Here is a 14,770-nt window from a genome sequence, read left to right as displayed (position 1 = left end):
CTAATCACTATGGATAGAGTTTGACTAGGTTGGGATAAAGAGGTTGAAATGGGAATTCCTTTGCATGCTGTTTATTGAGTGAATATCCTCAAGACAAAGAGAATCAGGGAAGCAAAACAGCACAGACAAATGTGTTAAGCAGGAGAGACGCCCGGCTCTGGCGCAACCGACCACGTGCAGAATCGTGGCTGAGAGGAGCTACCCCGCGCCCAGGGTTAGCGCGGTGGCCGAGAGGAGCTGTACCACGTCCAGGAGGCAGTGGCTGCTTGGGTACCGCAGGGCCGAGAGGAACTGATCCACATTCAAAGCAGGAGGGGCGGCCTTGAGGAGATACCCCTCGTCCAAGGTAAGGTACAGCGGCTGCACCTTGCTGGAGCAGCTGGGAAGAGATACTCCACGACCAAGTGGAATATAAGAATCCAGTGTTCTGGGGAGGAAGGAACAAGATGGCGGAGGGATAAGACGGCGAGACCACTTTCTCCCCCACAAATTCATCAAAGGAACATTTGAACGCGGAGTAAAGTCCAAAAACAACTTCTGAATACTGGCAGAGGACATCAGGCTCCCAGAAAAGCAGCCCTTTGTCTTCTAAAGGAGAGAGAAGAAATCCAGATCCACCCACCAGAACACCGACACAGGCTTCCCTAACCAGGGAAACCAGACAAGTCACCCGTCCAACCCCACACACAGCGAGGAAACTACATAATAAAGAGAACTCCACAAACTGCAAGAAGAGGGAAAGGCCACCCCAAGCAAAGCAATATAAGCAAGATGAAGAGGCAGAGAAATACCCAGCAAGTAAAGGAACAAGATAATTGCCCACCAACACAAACAAAAGAAGAAGATATAGAGAATTTACCTGATAAAGAATTTCAAATTTTGATGGTGAAAATGATTCAAAATCTTGAAAGCAAAATGGAATCACAGATAAATAACCTGGAGAAAAGGATTGAGAAGATGGAAGAAAGATTTAATAAGGACTTAGAAGAAATAAAAAAGAGTCAGTATACAATGAATAATGCAATAGATGAGATCAGAAACACTCTGGAGGGAACAAACAGTAGAATAACAGAGGCAGAAGACAGGATAAGCGAACTAGAAGATAGAATTGTAGAAATAAATGAAACAGAGAGGAAAAAAGAAAAACGAATTAAAAGAAATGAGAACAATATTAGAGACCTCCGGGACAATGTTAAACGCTCCAACATTCGAATCATAGGAGTCCCAGAAGAAGAAGACAAAAAGAAAGACCATGAGAGAATACTTGAGGAGATAATAGTTGAAAACTTCCCTAAAATAGGGAAAGAAATAATCACCCAAGTCCAAGAAACCCAGAGAGTCCCCAACAGGATAAACCCAAGGCAAAATACTCCAAGACACATATTAATCAAATTAACAAAGATCAAACACAAAGAACAAATATTAAAAGCAGCAAGGGAAAAGCAGCAAATAACACATAAGGGGATTCCCATAAGGATAACAGCTGATCTTTCAACAGAAACTCTTCAGGCCAGAAGGGAGTGGCAAGACATACTTAAAGTGATGAAAGAAAATACCCTACAGCCCAGATTACTGTACCCAGCAAGGATCTCATTCAAATATGAAGGAGAAATCAAAAGCTTTACAGACAAGCAAAAGCTGAGGGAATTCAGCATCACCAAACCAGCTCTCCAACAAATGCTAAAGGATCTTCTATAGACAGGAAACACAGAAAGAGTGTATAAACTTGAACCCAAAGCAATAAAGAAAATGGCTACGGGATCGTACTTATCAATAATTACCTTAAACGTAAATGGGTTGAAATTTTCAAAAAGGCTAGGAAACAATTCTCATAGCCATCAATAGTTCAGTGTTGAGTTCATGAACAGTTTTTAAAGTTTGGGAGAAACTGTAGTATTTGCTATTTGAAGTACTATTTGTAATTGGCATATTACGATGTAACATTGGTCTTCATTTCCAACTTAAAACGCCTAAAAATGCCTAACAGGTTTTTAGATTTGTGAATTTTAGTTGAAATGTATTTTATGATGTTACTAAACCTGCAGAAATATTGAAATATTTCAGAGAACTTATTCACTGTACATTTAATTTATTTTATTTATAAAAGTTATGAACTGTAGAAAGTTTTACTTGTTGGGTCAAATGCTTGTTGCTTCAAATGCTTGTTGCATTTGAAGTGCTAGTTACAAGAAAATCAAATACCTTCAATGTATAAATGCTATTAAGTTTTTAAAGGACTCTGGAATATAAGTAAGTTTGTTTCAAGAAATTTAGTCTATTCAACCTGAATCAGCTCTGTCAAACATTAATTAAAAGCCTCATTTAAAAAAAATAATAAATAAATAATGGTGGTGGGAGGGAGGGTTGGGAAGCTGGCTGGAGGTGGAGGTGCTGAAGTTTATAAATCTAATTAAAAATGAAGTTGCATTTCCATTTTCCAAAACCACCCATCCACCAGCGTACTGTGTCACTAGACATTATGTACGATTTTACTTTGCGACAGAAACCATTACATTTAAAAATTCATTACAGCAAGGTTAGTTAGACACATGATGGATGCAGCTTTAATCCTGCCATATATTATTACAGTTAAAATGTAAATGATGAAAAATATTTTGTGCTTATCAGCATTTATGTGGAAATGTGTTTTACAGTGATATATGGTGTTATATTTCTATTATTGTGATGAAAAAGAAAGCAATACAAAAAGACGAAGTGTTTATTAAAACATGAAAAAAAATAAAAGCAGTTTTATTGAAATTTAAAAAAAATAAAATAAAATAATGTGTTAAGCAAGGATGTGATCTCAAATGGAATAGCATGAACATGATCCCATAGAAAGCTGGAAAAGGACTCTCCAAATAGAGCTATCTGCTGATAAAAATATTGTCTTCACTTACACAATCACTGCTATCTATCTGCTGCTATCTGAGCCTTTCAAGTGGGGCAGATAAAAAACTGAATTTTAAATTTAATTTTAATTCAGGTAAACTTAAATACCTATTTATTTAGATGTGATTAGTTACTACTATACAGAATAACAAGCTGTGGAGCATGCATTGTGTCAGATGTAGTTCCACCTTGACAAAAAGGAGACTTTTATAAATCCCACCAGTCTGTCATTGACTACAAGCTGCCCCAACCATATTCGGAACTTCTGGCAATGTGGCTCCATTCAACTGATGGCAATTTTCTAAAGAAGGAAAGGGCTGTGAAGCTGTCAGTCAATACTCATGACAAATATGTGTGGTCAGTCCAGCAGCCAGTAGAAAATATCTGAGCTGGTCACTGAAAGCATTCAAAAAAACGAGAGTCCACTCATATAAAATGTAGAGTCCATTCATAAGTGTGTGCAAGGATGGAAGGACAGTCACCAGTGTATATTTCACACCACCTTGTCACTTGCCTAATTCACCAATAAATTAAACATTCAGATCACCTTTTCTGACCCACGTGTCTCCTCTCAAATTAGTATTTCTCCTCAATTGAAGAATGATCATTTTTTATTAACAATAAATTCAAAAATACATTGATATAAAACCACAAAATGGACCTTCATTGTTGTAATTATCAAACTAGCATTTGGAAGATTACATACATTCACTTCTTTGAGAAAATGGACATTTTAAAACTACAGATATTGACCATACATTTTAAGAAACATTCTGTAATTTCAGAGAAATAGGAGCTGAGGAAAAATGAAAGTGTACAATCTAATATGCTCACATTCACATATGTGCTACTACTCAATTACTGAAGGGCATGTTTAATGACAGAAAAATACCCTGAATTTAAATTGCTCCATATATCCATACTGAGACATAATGAATGCACTACAATAGGATGAAATGTCTAGGAACAAAATGTTGGCTTCCATAAGGAACAGTTAAGTTCTTAAAGTTGGTGATTTTCTATAGGAATTTCTGTTTCTTTTACCAACTGACATGTACCTTACTCAATGTAAGCTTTAAAGAACACTTGCAACTGAAAAAAGCTAACTTTCAATTGCTAAAGTACCACAAAGATCGAGTTCCAGTCCTCTCAGTTTTATTCACCTTATGTGAGTGGCCTAAAATGGTTCAGAGATACAAGAGGATCAAATGAGCAGCCCCGGTGTGGTGAATGGAGCATGGACTCTGGAATCAGGTGGACATGCATTTGTGACCCTGCTCTCTGTCTTCTGAGTGGCAACTTACTTGAATTTCTTTTTTTTTTCTTTTTTTTTTAAAAAAAAAAAAAACTTAGAGAAAAACTTTCTTTCTTTTTTTTTTTTTTAATTTATTTTATTGGAGGCAAATTACCTTACGTTAATATATTGGTTGGTTTTGCCATACATTGACATGAATCCGCCCCAGGTGTACATGTGCTATCCCTCCTGAACCCCCCTCCCACCTCCCTCCTCCCTATATCCTCCCTCCATGCCATTCCCGTGCACCAGCCCCAAGCATCCTGCATCATGCGTTGAACCTGGACTGGTCACTTATGATAATATACATGCTACAATGCCGTTCTCCCCAATCATCCCACCTTCACCCTCTCCCACAGAGTCCCAAAGACTGTTCTATATGCCTATGTCTCTTTTACAGTCTCGTATACAGGGTTCAGGTTTCCATCTTTCTAAATTCCATATATATGCGTTAGTATACTGTATTGGTGTTTTTCTTTCTGGCTTACTTCACTCTGTATAATTGGCTCCAATTTCATCCACCTCATTAAAACTGATTCAAATGCATTCTTTTTGATTGCTGAAAAATACTCCATTGTGTATATGTACCAAAGCTTTCTTATCCATTCATCTGCAGATGGACATCTAGGTTGCTTCCATGTCCTGGCTATTATAAACAGTGCTGCAATGAACATTGGAATACATGTGTCTCTTTCAATTCTGGTTTCCTCGGTGTGTATGCCCAGGAGTGCGATTGCTGGATCATATGGCGGTTCTATTTCCAGTTTTTTGAGGAATCTCCACACTGTTCTCCATAGTGGCTGTACTAGTTTGCATTCCCACCAACAGTGTAAGAGGGTTCCCTTTTCTCCACACCCTCTCCAGCATTTATTGCATGTAGACTTTTGGATAGCAGCCATTCTGACTGGTGTGAAATGGTACCTCATTGTGGTTTTGATTTGCATTTCTCTGATTATGAGGGATGTTGAGCATTTTTTCATGTGTTTGTTAGCCATCTTTATGTCTTCTTTGGAGAAATTTCTGTTTAGTTCTTTGGCCCATTTTTTGATTGGGTCACTTAGTTTTCTGGAATTGAGCTGCAGGAGCTGCTTGTATATTTTGGAGATTAATCCTTTATCAGTTGCTTCATTTGCTATTATTTTCTCCCATTCTGAAGGCTGTCTTTTCACCTTGCTTAGAATTTCTTTTGCTGTGCAGAAGCTTTTGATTTTAATTAGGTCCCATTTGTTTATTTTTGCTTTTATTTCCAATATTCTGAGAGGTGGGTCTTGGAAGATCCTGCTGTGATTTATGTCAGAGAGTGTTTTGCCTACGTTCTCCTCTAGGAGTTTTATAGTTTCTGGTCTTACATTTAGCTCTCTAATCCATTTTGAGTTTATTTTGGTGTATGGTGTTAGGAAGTGTTCTAATTTCATTCTTTTACAAGTGGCTGACCAGTTTTCCCAGCACCACTTGTTAAAGAGACTGTCTTTTGTCCATTATATATTCTTGCCTCCTTTGTCGAAGATAAGGTGTCCATAGGTGTGTGGGTTTATCTCTGGGCTTTCTATTTTGTTCCATTGATCTATATTTCTGTCTTTATGCCAGTACCATACTGTCTTGATGACTGTGGCTTTGTAGTAGAGCCTGAAGTCTGGCAGGTTAATTCTTCCAGTTCCATTTTTCTTCTTCAAGATTGCTTTGGCTATTCGAGGTTTTTTGTATTTCCATATAAATTGTGAGATTATTTGCTCTAGTTCTGTGAAAAATATCGTTGGTAGCTTGATAGGGATTGCATTGAATGTATAAATTACTTTGGGTAGTATACTCATTTTCACAATATTTATTCTTCCAATCCACGAACACGGTATATTTCTCCATCTATTAGTGTCCTCTTTGATTACTTTCACTAGTGTTTTATAGTTTTCTATGTACAAGTCTTTTGTTTCCTTAGGTAGATATATTCCTAAGTATTTAATTCTTTTTGTTGCAACAGTGAATGGAATAGTTCCCTTAATTTCTCTTTCTGTTTTCTCATTATTAGTGTATAGGAATGCAAGGGATTTCTGTGTGTTGATTTTATATCCTGCAACGTTACTGTAATCATTGATTAGCTCTAGTAGTTTTCTGGTAGAGTCTTTAGGGTTTTCTGTGTAGAGGATCATGTCATCAGCGAACAGTGAAAGTTTTACTTCTTCTTTTCCAATTTGTATTCCTTTTATGTCTTTTTCTGCTCTGATTGCTGTGGCCAAAACTTCCAAAACTATGTTGAATAGTAGTGGTGAGAGTGGGCACCCTTGTCTTGTTCCTGACTTTAGGGGAAATGCTTTCAGTTTTTCACCATTGAGGATAATGTTTGCTGTGGGTTTGTCATATATGGCTTTTATTATGTTGAGATATGTCCCTTCTATTCCCACTTTCTGGAGAGTTTTTATCATAAATGGATGTTGTATTTTGTCAAAGGCTTTCTCTGCATCTATTGAGATAGTCATATGATTTTTATTTTTCAGTTTGTTAATGTGGTGTATTACGTTGATTGATTTGCGGATATTGAAGAATCCTTGCATTCCTGGGATAAAACCCACTTGGTCATGATGTATGATCTTCTTAATATGTTGTTGGATTCTGATTGCTAGAATTTTGTTAAGGATTTTTGCATCTATGTTCATCAGTGATATTGGCCTGTAGTTTTCTTTTTTTGTGGGATCTTTACCAGGTTTTGGGGTTAGGGTGATAGTGGCCTCATAGAATGCGTTTGGAAGTTTTCCTTCCTCAGCAATTTTCTGAAAGAGTTTGAGTAGAATAGGTGTTAGCTCTTCACTAAATTTTTGGTAGAATTCAGCTGTGAAGCCGTCTGGACCTGGGCTTTTGTTTGCTGGAAGCTTTCAGATTACTTCCTCTATTTCCGTGCTTGTGATGGGTCTGTTCAGATTTTCTATTTCTTCCTGGTTCAGTTTTGGCAAGGTGTACTTTTCTAGGAATTTGTCCATTTCTTCCAAGTTATTCATTTTATTGCCATATAATTGCTGATAGTATTCTCTAATAATCCTTTGTATTTCTGTGTTGTCAGTTGTGATCTCTCCCTTTTCATTTCTAATTTTATTGATTTGGTTCTTCTCCCTTTGTTTCTTGATGAGTCTGGCTAGTGGTTTGTCAATTTTATTTACCTTCTCGAAGAACCAGCTTTTGGCTTTGTTGATTTTTGCTATGGTCTCTTTTGTTTCTTTTGCATTTATCTCTGCCCTAATTTTTATGATTTCTTTCCTTCTGCTAACCCTGGGGTTCTCCATTTCTTCCTTTTCTAGTTTCTTTAGATGTAGAGTTAGGTTATTTATTTGACTTTTTTCTTGTTTCTTGAGGTGTGCCTGTATTGCTATGAACTTGCCCCTTAGCACTGCTTTTACAGTGTCCCAGAGGTTTTGGGTTGTTGTGTTTTCATTTTCATTCATTTCTATGCATATTTTGGTTTCTCTTTTGATTTCTTCTATGATTTGTTCATTATTCAGCAGTGTGTTGTTCAGCCTCCATATGTTGGCATGTTTAATAGTTTTTCTCCCGTAATTGAGATCTAATCTTACTGCATTGTGGTCAGAAAAGATGCTTGGAATGATTTCAATTTTTTTGAATTTACCAAGGCTAGATTTATGGTCCAGGATGTGATCTATCCTGGAAACGGTTCCGTGTGCACTTGAGAAAAAGGTGAAATTCATTGTTTTGGGGTGAAATGTCCTATAGAGATCTATTAAGTCTAACTGGTCTATTGTATCATTTAAAGTTTGTGTTTCCTTGTTAATTTTCTGTTTAGTTGATCTATCCATAGATGTAAGTGGGGTATTAAAGTCTTCCACTATTATTGTGTTATTGTTAATTTCCCCTTTCATACTTGTTAGTAATTGTCTTACATATTGCGGTGCTCCTATGTTGGGTGCATAAATATTTATAATTGTTATATCTCCTTCTTGGATTGATCCTTTGATCATTATGTAGTTTCCTTCTTTGTCTCTTTTCACAGCCTTTGTTTTAAAATCAATTTTATCTGATATGAGTATTGCTACTCCTGCTTTCTTTTGGTCTCTATTTGCATGGAATATCTTTTTCCAGCCCTTCACTTTCAGTCTGTATGTGTCCCTTGATTTGAGGTGGGTCTCTTGTAGACAACATATATGGGGGTCTTGTTTTTGTATCCATTCAGCCAGCCTTTGTCTTTTGGTTGGGGCATTCAACCCATTTACGTTTAAGGTGATTATTGATAAGTATGATCCCGTTGCCATTTTCATTATTGTTTTGGGTTCAAGTTTATATACCCTTTCTGTGTTTCCAGTCTAGAGAAGATCCTTTAGTATTTGTTGGAGAGCTGGTTTGGTGATGCTGAATTCTCTCAGCTTTTGCTTGTCTGTAAAGCTTTTGATTTCTCCTTCATATTTGAATGAGATCCTTGCTGGATATAGTAATCTGGGCTGTAGGTTATTTTCTTTCATCACTTTAAGTATGTCTTGCCATTCCCTCCTGGCCTGAAGAGTTTCTGTTGAAAGATCAGCTGTTATCCTTATGGGGATCCCCTTGTGTGTTATTTGTTGTTTTTCCCTTGCTGCTTTTAATATTTTTTCTTTGTGTTTGATCTTTGTTAATTTGATTAATATGTGCCTTGGGGTATTTCGCCCTGGGTTTATCCTGTTAGGGACTCTCTGTGTTTCTTGGGCTTGGGTGATTATTTCCTTCCCCATTTTAGGGAAATTTTCAACTATTATCTCCTCAAGTATTCTCTCATGGTCTTTCTTTTTGTCTTCTTCTTCTGGGACTCCTATGATTCGAATGTTGGGGCATTTAATATTGTCCCATATGTCTCTAACATTGTCCTCATTTTTTTTATTCTTTTTTCTTTTTCCAACTCTGTTTCATTTATTTCTATAATTCTATCTTCTAGCTCGCTTATCCTGTCTTCTGCCTCCGTTATTCTACTGTTTGTGCCCTCGAGAGTGTTTCTGATCTCATCTATTGTATTATTCATTGTATATTGACTCTTTTATTTCCTCTAATTCCTTATTGAACATTTCTTCCATCTTCTCAATCCTTTTCTCCAGTTTATTTATCTGTAACTCCATTTTGCTTTCCAGATTTTGAATCATCTTCACAATTAAAATTCGAAATTCTTTATCAGGTAGGTTCCCTATATCTTCCTCTTTTGTTTGTGTTGGTGGGCATTTATCCTGTTCCTTTACTTGTTGGGTATTTCTCTGCCTCTTCATCTTGCTTATATTGCTGTGTTCGGGTGGCCTTTCTGTCTTCTGACAGTCTGTGGAGTTCTCTTTATTATGTAGTTACCTCGTTGTGTGTGGGGTTGGATGGGTGACTTGTCAAGGTTCCCTGGTTAGGGAAGCTTGAGTAGATGTTCTGGTGGGTGGAGCTGGATTTCTTCTCTCTGGAGTGCAATGAAGTGTCCAGTAATGAGTTTGAGATGTCCGTGGGTTTGGGATGGCTTTGGGCAGCCTGTATATCAAAGCTCAGTGCTATTCTCCTGTGTTGCTGGATAGCTTGCGTAGTATGCCTTTCACTGAAACTTGTTGACACTTGGGTGGTGCCTGGTTTCAGTGTATGTATGGAGGCCTTGGATGAGTACCTATCAATTAATGTTCTCTGGAACCGGAGATCTCTGGTGTTCTCAGGATTTGGCCTTAAGCCTCTGCCTCTGGTTTTCAGTCTTATTCTTGCAGGAGGCTCAAGGCTTCTCCCTCTTCTGTTTTCTGGTCTCCTCAGGGTCTAATTCCCATCCTGACACCAGGATGCAGTGGTGGACACTTTTTTTTTTTTTCCTGGCTCTCCTATTCAGTCCTGCTGTAGGGAGGGAGGAACAGCTAACAAATATCCCTGGCGTCTGTGGGGAGTGCTCGTGGTGTCTCGGCTACACTGGGAATGCTCCCGCTCGAGGCGTGTGTGCTTTCCCTGTTTATGCTGCTTAGGCTTTAGTTTGCTCTGCTGCAAGCTGTCCTCGGGTGGCGCTGGGTTGCATGCACTTCCCAGGTCTGAGCGGCTCAGGTTCAGGTCCTCGGGTACTCGACAAAGGCGCAGACTTGGCTGGGCCTGCGTTTTGTGCCTTCCCCGGTCCTAGCAGCTCAGGTGACCAGGCGTTTGGCGAGCGTGGTCACTGCGACTTATCGCCTTCCCCGTCCCTGCCACTCGGTTTTCTGGGGGTACAACCAGCGCAGTTTCTCAGGCAGGTATCGACCAGCCCGAACCCTAGAAGTCCTGGCCAGCAAGGAAGCCTGCCTGCAGCTTGGCACAGGAAGCCTCTCTGGGGCCGCGGCTGCCCTCACCACAGCGCTGGCTCCCCTCCCCACCCGCGCTGGCAGGGGCTGGGGGAAGGGCAACCCGCTGCCAGCTCGCTCCGCTCTGCGCAGGGTTCTGTGGGCGGGGCTGGTTTGGGGCTTTTTCACAGGCTTTTTCCAGCCTCCTCGCCCTTCAGCTGCAGCCTCTGCTCTGGTATCCCAAGTTCGAGCCCTCAGTCTGCCCTGGGGCGCCCAAGCCCGGTTCTCCCTCTAAGCGCAGCCGCTGGTTCTCCCTCCAAGCGCACAGCCGCCAGTTCTCCCTCCAAGCGCACAGCCGCTCTCCCTCTATGTGCCGCCGCCAATTCTCCCTCTAAGCGCTGCTGCCGGCGCCTCCCTGCCCAGCCCCCGCCCGCTAGTGAGGGGCGCGGGTGTCTGCGCTGCTTCTCCGCTGAGAGTTTCCTCTGGGCACTTAGTCTGTGAGTTTTAATTATTTATGTCTTTTGTCTCCCAGTTATGCGGCCCTCTGAGGTTCCACTCGCCAGTGTTTCCAGGTGTTTGGAAACTTCTCTCTCTCTTTTTTCTTTTTTTTAAGCCTCCCTTCCCGGGAGGGAGCTCTGTCCCTCCCTCTTTTGTCTCTCTTTTTGTCTTTTTATCTATTTCCTACCTCCTTTCGAAGACTATGGGCTGCTTTACTGAGTGCCTGATGTCCTCTGCCGGTATTCAGAAGTTTTTTTGTGGGATTTACTCAGCGTTCAGATGTTCTTTTGTTGATTTTGTTGGGGGGAAAGTGGCTGCCCCGTCCTATTCCTCCGCCATCTTCCCGTGCTCCCCGAGAAAAACTTTATTTCAAACAGGTTCACTGGTATGCGTACTCTAGCAAAGGCTGGTTGTAATAGCAGCTTCATTTGAAACCTGAACTGATGCACAAGTGACACTGCTAAAATGTGGGTTGAACCCATCAACATGCTAATTCTTAAACTTATCATTGACCCTATTATTTTAGAATAAAAACTAATTCTCATCAGAAAAAAATAAAAACAGCTCTACTAAAGAAATGAAATGTATTTGCTAGTACTGTTTTGAAATTATGCCACTAGGTTGTGAAGAGAAATTCTGATTTCATCCAAATATATTATTTAACTGATAATCTTCATTGATCATCTACTGTTGGCTTGATGGTTACTCCTCTTCTTATCTGACCCCAACCAATTAAATGCCAATGTTTCTCAACTCTTCGGCTAAGAGCTATTTTTTCTCCCACTTCCGTGCACACAGGATTAGTGAGAACTATTTTACCCAAATCAGCCTTGACGGCACTAACTCTTCCTCCTGTTGAAAGTGATCCTATATTCACCATGAGTACTTCATTCTTGGACAACTTTTGTACCTTTGCTGCTTTCTTGTCTCCTTCTGTGCATACACCAAGAAGTCGTCTAAGTAGAAAATAGGAAATTTCCAATTCTGTGAAAATCTCTGGTAAAGCTCCAACTGCACCAAGCACCTGCCCCACCATTCTATCAGCCCGGCACAAAGTAGGGTCAATTTTTGGTCCAACTCCAATAAGACCACCTGGAGCAGCATACTGAAGATCATTGTGTTCCGCAAAAAGTGATACAATTTTGGAAAAGATTGGTTTACACATGAGTTTTCCTTCACTATCTTTGGAAACAATACCAGGTCTGACTTCTATTTCCTGGCTCACCTTTAACACTCCTTTTAAAATACTACCACCAGCCACACCACCTTTAAGATCATTAACTTCACAGCCAGGTTTGTTGACATCAAAGGACCTAATAACAATAAGTCGGGGTTCTGAAGTAAAGTCTCTGAGAGGTACTGGAATTTTCTTAACAATATACTCACAGACAACTTCAATATTATATTTTAGTTGAGCAGAAATTGGAATAATAGGAGCTCCTTCTGCTACTGTACCTTGTACAAATGCAAGGATCTGTTCATACTGTTCTTTAGCCTGACTTTCTTTTACCAAATCAATTTTATTTTGCAAAATCAAAATATGCTTCAGTTTCATAATTTCTATGGCAGTTCAGAAGTCTGAGACTGAGGACAGGATTCATTACCAGCTATTAACAGAAGAGCTGTATCCATCATTGCTGCACCATTCAGCATAGTAGCCATCAAAATATCATGGCCAGGACAGTCAACAAAGGAAACATGTCTTGGCATTAGCATACCCAAGCTTGATTGTAATATTTTTTTCCAGTTCATTTTTGAATCTGACAGTGTGAACTCCAGAAATAGCTTTTACCACGGTAGATTTTCCATGAGCAATGTGACCAATTGTACCTATATTAATTGTGGCTTGTCTGCTGATAACTTCATGCAAGAGTGGTGTCAACCTGGTAACATCCAATGTGGAGAGATCCTGGCGAGAAAGATGTGGCTGACTCATGGTCACACCCGACTCCTCACCCCCCGCCATCTTGCCAAAGGACCTTGAATTTCTTAAGTTCTCTAAACTTTAGTTTTTCTCATTTCTGAAACCGAGCTTACAATACCTATCATTGTGTTCTTAGCTGATAACATGTGTATTTTTATGTATCAATACATGACAAATCAGTTCAAATTTTAGTGATAAAACAGCCATAGTTGTAAACTAGCTCTTGTCGATGTTGTTGGTCAAGAATTTGAAAGCAACTGAGCTGGGCTATTGTCACTTGTGGTCTCTCACAAGGTTGCAGTCAGTTGGTGGCTAGAACTGGGGTCACTTTGAAGGCTTCCCCATTCCCATGTCTGGTTCCAGGGACTGGGAGACAAACATCAGGGGCTGGGGCAGCTGGGACTCCCCAGGTATCTCCCCTGTCCCCAAGGGACCTCCCCACCTGGCCTTCCTGAAGGACCCCTGCAAGGTCACTGAGGGATCAGGACACCTAAGGCACATGTTCTGAGACAAACAGACAGGTGCAGCTGTATCACTTCTACTAGTCTGACCCTGAGAGTCACACCTCATCACTTCCACTGGCTTCTATTCACTATAAGTGAGTTGCTGCTGCTGCTGCTAAGTCACTTCAGTCGTGTCCGACTCTGTGTGACCCCATAGATGGAAGCCCACCAGGCTCCCCCATCCCTGGAATTCTCCAGGCAAGAACACTGGAGTGGGTTGCCATTTCCTTCTCCAATGTGTGAAAGGGAAAAGGGAAAGTGAAATCGCTCAGTCGTGTCCAACCCTTAGCGACCCCATGGACTGCAGCCCACCAGGCTCCTCCATCCATGGGATTTTCTAGACAATAGTACTGGAGTGGCTTGCCATTGCCTTCTCCGGAGTTGCTGCTACCAGCCCATAATCACTGGGAGAAGAATTAGACCCTTCCTCCTTTTGAACAAGTGTCAAAAATTATGGATGTGCTTCAAAAGCACTGCACTATGTAAAATGCATGGTGGCAAATATTATTATTATTTTCAATTGAGGTGTAGTTGTTTTGCAATAGGTATTGCATTAGTTTTGAGTGTATAGCATAATGACTCTTTTTTTCCCTATAGATTACATTCCCTTGTGGGTTGTTGCAAGATGTTAAATGTGGTTCCCTGTCAAAGGTCTGGAAGACTTCCAAAGACACAAGAGCAAAGTCACTAGTACTTGGGTATGTGTGTCTATTTTGACAAGGCAATTAAAGATGGTATAACTTCTTCAGAGCTATGTGCCACCAGTTTTACTCACCGAAAGCAAAGTGCAGTGTTTAGAGTAATCTTTAACAGGAATGTGCATTTTATGAGATACTGAAAATAAGGACCTTTCGAGACTGTGCACTAAATGATATTAGTGTCTTATTTTCTCTGGGAGAGGGAAATGACTTATAGACGAAGAAAGAGAAGCAGGGAATTCCATGTATCCACTGTATCCTAACACATGCCTTTCCACAAAAATGCCATTTGTCCACATATATTGAAGGCAATGACAGTAGAGTGATCCTAAAAATTATACTAGTAATACTGCTTAATATTTGCATCCTACAGATAATCTCACAGTATGATGCTAATTGAGGTTCACTATAATTTAATATTAAATTCACAGAAGCTATGTTATCAAAAGCCGTATAGTGAACAAGTTGAAGTACAGTCTAAATATGGGTATTCTAAATCCATGTTCTAAAGGAGATCAATCCTGGGTGTTCATTGGAAGGACTGATGCTAAAGCTGAAACTGCAATACTTTGGCCACCTCATGCAACGAGTTGACTCACTGGAAAAGACTCTGACGCTGGGAAAGGTTGGGGGCGGGAGTAGAAGGGGACGACCGAGAATGAGATGGCTGGATGGCATCACCGACTCTGTGGACATGAGTTTGAGTGAACTCCGGGAGTTGGTGATGGACAGGGAGGCCT

General features: G+C 40.2%; 1 pseudogene; it reads right to left on the bottom strand.

Annotated features, from left to right (window-relative positions):
- Nucleotides 1–11,475: 11,475 nt before the first annotated feature.
- On the bottom strand, nt 11,476–12,871 carry LOC148774173 (eukaryotic translation initiation factor 2 subunit 3, Y-linked pseudogene; annotated as a pseudogene).
- Between the last annotated feature and the right edge of the window lie 1,899 nt (nt 12,872–14,770).

This window comes from Moschus berezovskii, chromosome 23, assembly GCF_049115385.1.
Source record: "Moschus berezovskii isolate FMDL1 chromosome 23, NW_MosBer_1.0, whole genome shotgun sequence".
NCBI classification, from domain to species: domain Eukaryota; kingdom Metazoa; phylum Chordata; class Mammalia; order Artiodactyla; family Moschidae; genus Moschus; species Moschus berezovskii.
Note: the sequence above shows the minus strand (reverse complement) of the source record. Positions and strands in the feature narration are given on the sequence as shown.